The 14,137-nt window shown below is 32.1% G+C and overlaps 1 protein-coding gene and 1 pseudogene across 1 annotated transcript in view; both read left to right on the plus strand.

Annotated features, from left to right (window-relative positions):
• Nucleotides 1-14,137, plus strand: part of LOC18108053 (uncharacterized) — a 257,452-nt gene that overhangs the window by 128,067 nt on the left and 115,248 nt on the right. The gene's annotated exons all lie outside the window — the stretch shown is intronic.
• The window catches only part of LOC18109910 (probable disease resistance protein At4g27220), a 173,184-nt pseudogene that overhangs the window by 60,990 nt on the left and 98,057 nt on the right, over nucleotides 1-14,137 (plus strand).

Genomic DNA, 14,137 nt, shown 5'->3' on the forward strand with positions numbered 1-14,137 from the left:
AAACAAAACCTTTTTAATTTATGTATTTTTTTTGTATGTTTTGACGCAAATCGGGTATTTTAATACTGGGTTTGTATTCTTACAGTATAAAAATACAACCAAATATTAATCCACTTTGATAAAACAAATGCAGAAAAATCAACAATATTTTTAAAGATATTTTTAGAAAATTTTTGAAAAGCAAAAGACATTTTTTTATTTTGAAAATCTTTGATGTTTTGATGAAAACCGGGTATTTTAATACTGGATTTTGTATCTTTAGAGTATAAAAATACCAACCGATATTAATCAAAATACAATAATAAAATTACAACAAAATCACATATTTTTTTAAAATAATTTTTGCAGAATTTTTGTAATTTTTCACATATATATATATAAGTAATACAAAATATAATATAAATAATATATAATATTAAATTCAGGCTGGGCCGGCCCAACCAACTGGGCCGGACTCAGCCCAAAATTGTTGGGCCGATTTCGGCCCAAAGTGGATTGGGCCGATCTCGGCCCAAAAAAACTAATATTCTCTTCTGGGCCAGACCTGGCCCAGAAGACAGGGCTGGGCCAGGATCTGCCTGGCCCAAGCCAAAACGGGCGGGGGGAATTATTTTCCCCCCACCCCTGCATGCAGAACGCTACTCGTTCTGCATGCAGAGAAGGAAAAGAAAAAATAAACGCGAGAATGAGGGGGAAGAAAAGTTACCTGGCGCGGAGGCGGAGGCGGTGGCTTGCTGCGTTTCTGGCGGTGCTGTGGTGGAGGCCGGTAGCGGTGTCGCTGCTCACTGGCGGCGGCTCCAAGCAGCGGCGCTGCTGTCTCAAGCGGCGGAGAGAGGGATTCTTCCTCTTTCCTTCTCCTCTGTTTCCTTCCCTTTTCTTCTTCTTCTTTGGTTTTCTTTCCCCCTGTTTTCCTTTCTTTCGGTTCTCTCTTCTTCCTCTCCCCTTTCTCTCTCTTTCGGTTTTTTTTCCGTTCTCCTCCCCTCTCCTCTGTTCTTCTTGTTTTTTTCTCCCCCGTCTGTTCTCTTCCTCCTCCTCATTGCTGCTGTGTTGGCTGTTATTTATAGAGCCAAGTGAGTGGCTTTTCGCTGTGGAGCATGGGGAGCAGCCGGCCGGTCGGCCATTGGGCGCGACTGCCAAGGCTCGGCCCCCCTCCCCGGTTTTCTGGCAGGTGCGCGGTGGGTGGTCGGCCATTGTGTCCGGTCGGTGGGCTCCAGGCGAGAGAGTGGCCGGCAAAAATTCAAATTAAAGCAACCCTTTTTCCTTCTTCCCCGCTGCATGTTCGGGGGGGAAGAAGAAAGATGAACAGTGTCATTCAAAACGACACCGTTCTGCTCTTTCTTTTTTTTTTTTTTCTTGAATGTATGAAACGGCGTCGTTTTGGAGAAAACACGCCGTTTCATTTGAATGTGGCGCCAAAACGCGCCAAAGTCCAAATCAGCCCTTAATCATCTTTTTTTCTTCAATTGCGTCCCTGCCAATTTCGGTCTCCGCCCCTCTTGTTGGCCGCGTTTTTCACTTTAGTCCTTGGCCTCTGATTTATGCAATTGAGCCCTTAATTGATCAAAAACTTCCAATTTCTTCAATTAGGCCCCTGAATCAATTAATTCCAGCCCCTCCATTTACGCGCCTCTTCCAATTTGGTCCCTGGTTTCGGATTTTCTCAATTAAGTCCCCAATTGGCCCTTAAACTTCAATATTTATGCAATTAGGCCCCTGATTTGACCTAATAAATTCCTAAAAAATATATTTTGGCCCCAAAACTTAAATTTCTTCTAATGAAAGCCCAAATTGACTTAAAAATCAAATTTTCTTACAATCAAATCTCCTATAAATTCATTTAAAAATCCAATCAAGTCCATAAACATCCAAATTTGGGCTTTTCTCCTCAAATTTCAAATTTTCCTTCTCAACAGGGCTCTCCTCCCTCAAGAATATATTATCAAAAAAAATCCAATCTTTGTATTTTTAACCTCATTGACAAATTTTCCAACCATTTTCTGAGCGCTTCTACCTCCTGTTATTTTTCTAACCTCCTTTGGCTATATATTTTTATATATATTTTGTGGGGACCCAAAAATGGGTTACAACATAAACGACAACATAATAGTTCGACATGAGCTTTGTGACTAAACCCACCAAACCCGCGACTTTGTAAAAAACAAATCAGAATAAATTAATCGTACAAAACAATCATGAAACATATCATGGAGATCAATCTAAAATAAGCCAAATGCTTTAAAAAAAATTAAAAATGAATCTTTTTTTTAAAAAAAAATATGTAAACGACAACATAATAAATCGATATGAGCTTTGTAGCTAAATCCACAAAACCTGCGACTTGAATCATGGAGTCCATTGAGTTTAATAAGAACGTTATTTTAATTCTTTTTTTTCTAAAAAAAGGAAAATTAAGTGAAAAGTTTTTATAGAAAGACCAAGCCTAGTTGGGCATATAATAAAATCTACAGGGACTGTAAATACATAATCAAGAAAATAGGAGGACCAAAGTTAACTTTTTTCACCATCCATTCTCTCTGTTTTTTTCACTATCTTTTGATTTTATACTCGATTAACAATCTTACTTAAACTGATACTCAATTTAATTCAGAAAGGGCGGAATTTAAAACAACCGAAGTATTGGAAAATTCATCAATCATGATGTTAACATGTCATAATTAATTTGAGATAAGGAATATGTATGGACTTTACAAATAGGTATTATCATCTAGAATACTATAATTCTTATTAGCAATTTTTTTTTGTACATATTCAAGGCTTTCTACCAGAATTCTTATTAGGAAAAACTTGTGTAGATATTCAAGGTAGCTGTAAGTACAAATTCTCAAAGTACTGTAGGGAATGGAAGTTGAGGTGGATCAGATAATGACATTGATGGGGGAGGAGTGCGATGCATCATTCCTAGCATAGTACATACAGCTCTTGAAGCTAAGCTTCAGGCTCTTACATTTTCAGGTCAGCTTTTTCAAAGTTTCAACAATGGGGTGGGTCCACGAGTTAAAGTGTTTGGCATTATTGTCAGAAAATGTTTTTTTAAAAAAATATTTTTTAGCTTCTGATTCTTTTGTTGAAGATTTTAATTATATGCAGCGCTAGACAAAAGAAAAGCGAAATAGAGGTGTACAGCAACTTGTTGTCTCTTGTAATATAATCTTTGGTAGGAAAGTTATGGCTTTTTTCCTAGCAACTTCTTGTCAAACAATAAAAGAATCTTTGCTACTGTAACATTCTCTTCCAAATCTCATCTCATTATACCATTGATTTCCAATTTCCCTCATCAAATTTCTTAAACCTTTCTGATGATCAGTGCTTCCTTTTCTGATTGAATCGAATCATCTGGAGCTCAACATCTTGCAACTTCCTTGTTATTTTTAAACCATATATTCTTCTCTGATCTTGTTTTTCTTCCTGAATACTAGTTAAGCAAACCAGCACTTGAAGAACTACTTGATCCAGGTAAATTATTTATACTCCATCTTCTTCATTTTGTTTTTCACATGTAACTCTGGTTTGAATCTTTCAAGGAAAACACAAGTTGTAGAAATTATAATGAGAAACTTTGGAGTTAGGATCATCAACAGTTTCCAAAAATAAATAATTTGATCTTTCTCAGTTGTAACAATCCATGCCTTAAGGAGTTCATACTAAATTGACCCCAAGTTAACCTTGAATTCATTGGTTTTTCTTCTTGGTTTCTTTGCTGTTTGTAACTTATTATTTTAGTTTCAACCTTCCTTTTCCAATTAATGTACTTCCATTAATTTTTATTCAATATTTTGACCCTTTTTATCTATAGGACAAATGGATCCGTTTTGGAATGAAGTTGAAGATATGAATGATGGAAGCAAGAAGTGTAAATTTTGTGGGCATTTATTTGCCAATGGTACTTCCATTTCGAGGATCAAATGGCATTTATCAGGAGAGAGAGGGCATGGTGTTGGCATTTGTGGTCAGGTGCCTAAAGAAGTTCAAGAAGCAGCCTTTCTAGCTATGCATGGTGGCAACAAAAGACATAAAAGCATAGCAAGTTCAAGCAATGTTGACATTTCCACCTGTCCACAAGAACAAGATAATGCAGTACTTGGTAATTTGGCACAAGGTGTTGGGCGTGAGAGAATTCATTCGCGTTTAGAAGCGGCAAATGGCATGGAAAACACTGGTGAAGGATCTTTTCAGCATGTTGACAGAAGTGTCTCTCCTTGGAGACTCGGAGTTGATGCTCATGAGAATAAAGGAGAAGCAACACAAAGAACAGATTTAGCGGATCAATTTGCTGATAGTACTTGGGTTCAGATACACTCTGCCCTTTCAAAGGCACAGAAGCTGAATGAAATCTCTACCTATTTAATGCAGGAAGATGAGGATGTGGAGCGTCTGCATGATGCATTTGAAACCGTACCGAGAACAGAACAAGTGCAGCATCTGGAGAGAGGTAGCTCTTGTGAGAGGCCATCAATTAATCAAGCTGTGTATAATGTGCAGAACATGGTTAGAGTGAGGACAGAACCAGTGGAGGAGGATGTGGAGAATAGTGGAAGATTAGCGCGGCCTGACGCTGGAGCTAGATCTTCTATAAGCCTTAAATACAACACAAGTGAGACTAGAGGAGTTCCATTACCTACTAGCTCTACAAAGCCAGTGGGTCAAGCATTTGAAGAGAATACGAAAGTGATATGGTCTTTGTTAATGGATGATAAAGTCTCAACCATTGGCATTTACGGCATGGGGGGAGTTGGTAAAACGACAATAGTAAAACATATCTATAATAAGCTTCGAGAAAGAAAGGACATTTGTGATCATGTTTGGTGGGTGATTGTATCTCAAGATTTCAGTATTAATAGATTGCAGAATCTTATTGCTAAACGTCTTGATCTAAACCTTTCAAGCGAAGATGATGATTTGCATAGAACTGCTAAATTGTCAGAAGAACTAAGAAAGAAAAAAAAATGGATTCTCATTTTAGATGATTTGTGGAATAATTTTGAGCTTGAGGAAGTGGGAATTCCTGAGAAGTTAAAAGGATGCAAGCTGATTATGACAACTCGATCAAAAATAGTTTGTGATCGGATGGCTTGCCACCCCAAAATCAAAGTGAAGCCACTTTCCGAGGGAGAAGCTTGGACTTTGTTCATGGAGAAACTTAGAAATGACATAGCACTTTCACGAGAAGTGGAAGGAATTGCGAAAGCTGTTGCAAGGGAATGTGCTGGTTTGCCATTGGGAATTATTGCAGTGGCAGGAAGCTTGAGGGGAGTGGATGATCTACATGATTGGAGGAATACATTGAATAAATTAAGAGAATCAGAATTTAGGGACATGGATGAGAAGGTATTCAAGTTATTGAAGTTTAGTTATGATCGGTTAGGTGATTTAGCACTAAAGCAATGTCTCTTGTACTGTGCATTATTTCCTGAAGATGATAGGATTAAGAGGAAGAGGTTGATAGGTTATTTGATCGATGAGGGAATAATTAAAGGAAAGAGGAGTAGGGGAGATGCATTTGATGAGGGCCACACGATGCTTAATAGACTTGAAAATGTCTGTCTATTGGAAAGTGCTAATTGTAATAATGGTAGACGTGTCAAGATGCATGACTTGATTAGGGACATGGCCATCCAAATACTGCTAGAGAACTCTCAAGGCATGGTCAAAGCAGGTGCACAATTAAAAGAGTTGCCAGATGCAGAGGAATGGATGAAGAATCTGACGAGAGTTTCATTAATGCAAAACAAGATCGAAGAAATTCCTTCCAGCCATTCACCAATGTGTCCAAATCTGTCCACTCTATTTCTATGTGATAATAGAGGGTTGAGATTTGTTGCGGATTCATTTTTCAAGCAATTACATGGGCTCAAGGTCCTCGATCTGTCTTGCACAGGTATTGAAAATTTGCCAGACTCTGTCTCTGATTTGGTGAGTCTCACTGCGTTATTGCTCAAAAAGTGTGAGAACTTACGTCATGTTCCATCATTAAAGAAGCTCATGGCACTGAAGAGGTTGGATCTCTCTCGTACTGCGCTTAAAAAGATGCCGCAAGGAATGGAATGCCTAAACAACCTGAGGTATCTTAGAATGAATGGATGTGGTGAAAAGGAGTTTCCTAGTGGGATATTATCAAAACTCTCTCACCTGCAAGTCTTTGTACTAGAGGAAACGTTAATTGATCGAAGATATGCTCCGATAACAGTTAAAGGAAAGGAAGTAGGATCCTTGAGAAATTTGGATACTTTGGAATGCCATTTTAAAGGTTTCTCTGACTTTGTGGAGTATCTCAGATCTCAGGATGGGATCCAATCATTAAGTGGATACAGAATTTCAGTAGGAATGGTGGGTACATATTTTTGGAAATACATGGATAATTTGCCATGTAAAAGAGTTCGGTTGTGTAATTTGAGTATCAACAGAGATAGAGATTTTCAGGTCATGTCCTTAAATGACATTCAAGGACTGGTTTGTGAATGCATCGATGCAAGAAGTTTATGTGATGTTTTGTCATTAGAGAATGCAACTGAACTGAAGCACATCAGCATTTGGGATTGCAATAGCATGGAGAGCTCGGTTTCATCTTCTTGGTTCTGCTGTGCTCCACCACCATTGCCATCATGTATGTTTTCTGGGCTTAAAGAGTTTTATTGTGTTAGATGTAAAAGTATGAAGAAGCTGTTCCCACTTGTGTTGTTGTCAAACCTCGTAAACCTGGAAGTGATTGACGTTAGAGATTGTGAGAAAATGGAGGAGATAATAGGAACAACAGATGAAGAAAGCAGCACCTCCAATTCCATCACGGAATTAATACTCCCAAAGTTAAGAACTCTGAGACTGAGATATTTACCAGAACTTAAAAGCATTTGTAGTGCAAAACTGATTTGCAATTCTCTTGAAGATATTAAGTTAATGTATTGTGAGAAGCTGAAGAGGATGCCAATTTGTCTTCCGTTGCTTGAAAATGGCCAGCCATCTCCTCCCCTTTCTCTAAGAATAATGCATATAGAACCAAAAGAATGGTGGGAGACAGTAGTGGAGTGGGAGCATCCTAACGCATAGGATGTCCTTCGTCCCTTTGTAAAGTTTGGGTTAGTTTGAGGAGCCATCTCATCCTTTCGTTAATCCTTTCGTTGTAAGAATACTAATTGATTGTAACCTTAAATTTGCTCATATTCAATAATATATCATTCTTTCAATCATTTTTGTTAAAAATCATGTGCAAAACATAATTATTTTCGATATGGATGATGAAAATAGTCCTTTAAAACAAGGATATTCTTATTAATTATAATTTAAAATTTGATTAATATTATATTTTCATCCTATTGAGGTTCTCCAAGATGAAAATCCAAAAAATAAAAAAATACTACATTGATTTATCATTAAAGTAACCTAATAAAATAATAGATGTTTTGAAAGAGGGGGTATAGCGTTTATTGTACTCCAAACTCATTGACTGATGTACCTCTTAAATAAAAGCACACCATATACTGTCAATAAAAATAGAAATATCAATAAAAGTTTATCATGATAAGTATATATTCAAAAAAAAGTATAAATATTCCATCTTAATTAAGCAAACTTGATAAATCTAATTACACAAATCTGACTTAATACATATTAAAGTTTGTGAAGATTGAATACCTAGTCTTTATTTTTTAGTTATTCTATATAAAATATATTATTTTAATATATTTTTAAATAAAAACTACTTTAAAAATTTTAAAAATAACAACAATCACATTCACTTCCGCACTGTCAAAATCATTCTAAAAGTAGTAATGTTCTTTAAAAAATCATTGTTTATGGATTCAGTAATGTTTTTTCTATTAAATGGATTAATTGTTTGATTATATTTAGATCATTTATTTATCTGTATTAATTTAATTTTTTTACTATAATATTGATTTAATAAAAAGAACTCCTACAACATGCACTTAGCTGCCAAAAAAATCCTAAAATTGACTCAATTGGAAAGGATCATGGTACTTACTATCAAGATTGTTATGCCCGCAATCAAAACATAATTTGTTTTTGTACTTAGAATTATGTTTGAGTGCATTTAAAAATTTGTTTATTTAAAGAAATATATTAAATTAATATTTTTAATATTTTTTAATATATTAATATTAAAATAAAAAAATATTTTAAAGAGAAAAAAAAATATTTGACAAAGAATAAATAGGAAGCTTACGAATAGTTAAGAGTCGTATTGCAAAGTATAGTTTACCGGTTGACTCACAGATTAACTGATTAACCCCATCATATTATTTATTTATAAAAACTAAAATAATAATGTTTTTTTTTAATATTATCTTTTTAAATATTTTTATTTTAAAAAAGTTTCACGTTGTAGATAAAAAAATGTTTTAATTTAGCAACGATAGAGCATCCACAAGGAAGATGTTTTGCCTCTTTTTTTTTAATTTGTTTTTGTTTATTTGATTATAGGCTGGTTTAGAATTCAGCTAACATCTAATAAAATATTTTTATTCTTAGAAATTTTGTGAAAAACAATCAGAAAACTAATTTAATTAGGGATTATTAATTGAGTAATTAATTACCTTAACCTTACAGAGGATTTTCTTTTCTTTTATTTTATTTTTAGAAACAGCTAATTTAATCAAACCCCAATAGCCTGATTCTTGGATCACAGAAGCTTGAGACATGGCACGTGCTACAAGGAAAAAAGCATGATTGTGTTGAAAACCTTTAAGATTGGACTGTCGCATTCTAACAATAATGTTTGTACCATTTAATAATAATTGGACCCAACTTCACTTCAACTTTATTTTATATTTATAATAAATAAAAAGCATGATTGTGTTGAAAATCTATTTTCTGTTTTTATTTTTCAATTTTGAGATGACTCCTCAGGAAACAATTCCAACCAATTATTTGCCCTGGAATTTGGATGATGTGTAATTCCAAGCGGGCACGCTGCATTTCTTAGCCAGGTGGAGCAAGAATTGAGGTAGCTTGTTTCTGGCTTTTGCTTCTCTGGGTATGATTTATTGGGCTACTTTATAGGATTTTTTATAAAGCATTTTGTTTTTAATTTCATTTGATAATTTATTTCAATAAGCTTGTTATGGAGCTCTTGTGGTCTAAGAAGAAAAAACAATTCAATGTAGAGGTGATTTTGTTCAATTTAATTGATTAAAAATAAGTGAAATTTTGAAGGTCAAATTTGATATTAAAATTATATTCAAGACTGAATGTGATATTAAAACTAAAAATAAGTAAAAAGTTTTTACACTGGTAAATGTTATGAAAAGAAATTGCTATCCAGCTGGTGTACAGATTGGATAGCAAATCAAGCGTTGAAGTTTTCTACTGCAGTGAAGCTCCCTCTCGTTTTGATAAGTGTTCGAAAATATTTTATTATTTGTTTGTTTTTATGGTTTAAAAATATGTTAAAAAAATTAATTTTTTATTTTAAATTTAATTAATTTTTTTGTGTTTTGAAATTGTTTGGATGTATTGATATTACAAATAATTTTTTAAAAAATAATAATTAAATATTATTTTGATATATTGTTAAACAAAAAATATTTTTAAAAATAATTGATACTGCACTCTCAAACACCCCTCAATGCTATATTATTGAAATAAAATGCTAAAATGTGAATAGAAATAATAGAAATTAATGTGTATTTTTGAATTGAATTTCTATTTACTTTATATACTCTTAAACAGGTCTTTATGTTTGACTTCAGAGTTTATAGAAAAGCAAGTCAAGACCAATCAAATTCGAAGGAGTTAATCTTAAGAGTATAATTTAACTGATTAAATTTTAAGTTTATTCTTTAAAATTTATTAATTTAAGTTTATTTATCCGTTAAATTCACTTGGAACCAGCCTGGATACACTAAAAGTAGTAATGTTTTTTTTCTCTTGAAAACAGCCTGGATGCACTTAAGTATTTTAATCACAACTTTCCCCTCACATATCAGCTTGCTGTGATTCATGACGCGTTGGAAAGGTATCTTAAAGGGCTACAAATTAGCCTCTAATGAGGATTTCGAAAAAAGAACTCCTAAAGCATTTACGTGGCTGCCTAAGAAGTCCTATAATTTAGGTTTCTGATGAAAACGTGCGGGATCATGGAGACGTGATGAAAAAGGAGGGCTGCCTCTTTTAGAAAAAGGGGTATTTGTTGGCAATTGCGCCAGAGAAAAAAAGAAGAAGGAGAACAGGCAAGGAAAGGAATGGCTAATACAGTGAAGTAGTAATATTTTTTTTTGATATATTGATATTAAAAATAAAAAAAATATTTTGATTACTAATAACGAATAGTTAAGAGACGTACTGGTGGACTTAACCTGAGTAAAAAACAAAACCACATCATATTATTTATTTATAAAAACTAAAACGATGGTATTTATTAAAAAAACTAAAATAACAATGTTTTTTTAAATAGTATTTTTTAAGATATTTTTATTTTAAAAAAGTTTCACATAGTTGTAGATAAAAAAAAAAAATGTTTTAATTTAGCAACAATAGTTAAGAGACGTACTGGTGGACTCACATATTAACTGATTAACCTGAGTAAAAAACAAAACCACATCATATATATATATATATATATATATATATATATTAGATACATGACCCGTGCGATACCGCGGGTCATTTTTTTGTATAAAAAATATTAAAAAAATAAAAAAATAAAAATTTTGGGTTGTTTTGCAAAGCTATACTCAAGAATCTTAGGTGTGGCTGCAATGCCTGACCTAAGAGTAATATTTATAATAAAATTAATCTTGCATGACCCAAGTTCAAGTGAGCCTGGCTATAACACCGGACCCAAGAATATTGGATGTGGGTTTAGCTATAAGGTCGTGTCATAAAAGTGTGATAATTAAATAGATTAATTAAAAAACAGGAAGGAAAAAAAACAAGAAGGAAAAAACCTAATGAAGAAAAAGAAAAAAAAAATTGAATTAATTGGGTTAGCCCTTTAAACCAGGTTATCCCGTAAAACCTGGGATTCGCGTCATGAAAGTTTGATAACTAAATAGAAAAAAAAAATGACGGGTTAACCCATCAAATCAAGTTAACCCGTCAAGCTCATGATACGTGTCATGAAAGTATGAAAGTCTGATAATTAAATAGAAAGAAAATTAACTTTAACAAACAAAACTACATGGAAAAAATAACTCGTCAAATCAGGTTAACCCATCAAATCCGAGATTCGTATCATGAAAATCTGATAACTAAATTAAAAAAAATTTAACACTAACAAACTAAATCAAACAAAAAAAATTCATTAAACAAAATTAAAAGGAAAAAAAAAAGCTAATACTGTAGTAATCCATAGTGTTTTTTTTGTTTTTTGAAAAAAGCTACAAAACTAAGTTCTCAACCAGCTCAATATATAAAAAAAACCGACAAAGACTATTTGGAAAAAAAAAAGTCAATTTTTTGTAAAATAAATGAAAAAAAAAACATGTAAAAAAAAGGAAACAAAAGCGGAAAAAAACACGCGGGGAAAGCTGCAGTGTTTTAAAGAAAAAAACAAAAAAACTAAATTTTCAACCAGCTTAATAGTAAAAAAATAAAATCAACAAAAATAATTCTGAAAAAAACAAAACAAAAAAAAAAGAAAATATGTGAAAAATGACAATTTTGGAAAAAAAAAGAAAAACAAATTTTAAAAAAAAAACATGGGGGGAAAGCCAAAGCTAGATTATCAGCTAGCTCAATATTGAAAAAATAAATTAAATAAAGATAATTTTTTTAAAAAAATATGTGGTGAAACACTGTAGCAAAACAAAAACTATGTAGGGGAAACACTGTAGTAATCTATATTTTTTTAAAAAAAATTGCAAAGCTAAATTCTCAACCAACCTAATATAAAAAAATAAAATCTACAAAGATCATTTTGGAAGAAAAAAAAATAAATCATAAAAAAAAAAACAATGTATGAAAATATTATAGCAATCCACAATATTTTAAAGAAAAAACAATATAGTTAAATTTTCAATCAACTCAATATTTTTAAAAATTAGCAAAGATAATTTTGAAAAAAGAAGAAGAAGAAGTCAATTTTGAGTAAAAAAAGGAAAAAAAAACATGTAAAAAAAGAAAGAAACAAAAGCGAAAAAACAAATTATGCTACAGAAAAAAAAAGAAGAACAGAAAAAAAAACTGCTACAGAAAAAGAAAAAAAACTGCTACGAAAAAAAAAAAAAGAAGAGAAAAACAAAAACGCTACAGTGCGCTACAGTGAAAAACCCACGCGTTTTAGAGTTTTTTAATATATATATCAATATTGGGTTGGTTTTTAATTTTATAATTATCTATTTTTGTTATTATATTATTAAATAAAAACAATTTTTTAAAAAATTATAATCTTAATTGAGTCCATAACCTGGTTCATGAGTTTGATGTGCTAGACCAAGTGACCTGATTCACAAATTTGACAGGTTTACTACTGATCGAATATGTTTTTTTTTTGTTTTTGGTCTTGTAATTTTTTTAATTGATTTTTTTATTTCGTCGTACAATATTATATTGGTTTCGAAATAGACTGCATGATTTATTTTTGTTTGTTTTCTATAGAATTATCACAATCTTAAATAAAATATTTATCTTAGGGATAATACTCAATTTTATGAGCATATATTTTTTTCATATAATTAAATAAAAAGAGCTTATAAAAAATTACTAAACCCAATAAAATCCATGATCCGAGTCGCAATGTACCTAGATCGATCAAATCTGTTATTGTTTCAATATTTTTTAAAATGGGTTGTTGTCTAGAGTTTTTTTCTTAAAGTTAAGCCATGTTTTACTGATCTTCTAAGCTATATTTGGATATTGATCCATTTAAATTGAGTTAGTTCCATATAATTTAATTAAAAACTTAAATTAAATAAATTATTAGGTTAAAAAATTTTAATATTAACTACCAAGACCAGACCAGGTTTACTCTTAATATCTTATAATATAATGTTTGGTATGTAAAGTAGTGGGTTGCTTCCTAGCAACTTCCTTCCTATCAAACAAAACAATAATTTATGTATACTGCAACTTTATTATTTTTCTAAATCATATAATCTTCTCTGATCTGTGATTTCTCCTCTTTTAATCCTCAGGACGTACTAATCATCTTCTACCTCTTTTCCTTTCCACACCTCACCAGTGCGAACTAGATTTATGTGATTTCTCTTCTCTTTTTTTTGGCTGATTACTGCTCAAGAGAACCAGCACTTGAATCCAGGTAAATTATTTGTACTTCATCTTGTTGGTGTTTTTGTTTTTATATATTTAACTATGATTTGAATCTTTAAAGTAATCCATGCCTAGTGGAGAGTTCATACTAATTAATACTGAATTCATTGCTTTCGTCTTTTCAAAATTCTTTGCTGTTTTTAACTCATTATTTTAGATTCACCCTTTTCTTTTCCAATTAATGGGACTGCCATTGATTTTTATTCAATATTTTTCAACTTTTTTTTCTTACAATGATTCAATGAATTAACTTGATCGGTAATTACCTTTCAATAAACAAAATAAGAATAATTAAAAAAGAATAAATAGGAGTTGAAAGAGGTTTGTTTAACAGTAAACAATGAATCTTGCATTTGTTTTGCTCCCCAAATTATGAATAAAGAGGAGTTGAAAGAGGTTTTTGGTAACCCCGTCAAAACAATCAGCTCTTCTACCTTCAACAGTTATCCTGCATCTTTCTATCTATCATTCTAGAGTTTTAGGATCTCGTGCCATATAAAGAATTTGAGTATGATAAGTTAGCTTAAAAGACAAAGGATTAAATCATTAACAACAACATTTATATTTCATATTTTTCATCCGAATTTCTTTAACAAACAAGAAAGTCATATATATATATATTCTTTTCTGATCTGTGCTTTCTGTTCTTTTTAGACCTCAGTTTTTTTTGTCTTTTCTGATATTTTCCGGTCAGATGGAAGGGTTCCAACCATCTTTTATGGAGGAGGTTGACAACATGACATGGAATCAGGTCGATTTTCAATCAGAAGAAGATACATTCGATATGTCTGAGCTTCTCTCGTACGTCATTCTTAAGCATATTTTATCAGAAGATGATTGCTTGCAGTTTAGTTATTCTTCAGTTTATCCTATTATTCCCAAAAAACAATATAAT

Source organism: Populus trichocarpa, chromosome 19 (assembly GCF_000002775.5).
Source record: "Populus trichocarpa isolate Nisqually-1 chromosome 19, P.trichocarpa_v4.1, whole genome shotgun sequence".
NCBI classification, from domain to species: domain Eukaryota; kingdom Viridiplantae; phylum Streptophyta; class Magnoliopsida; order Malpighiales; family Salicaceae; genus Populus; species Populus trichocarpa.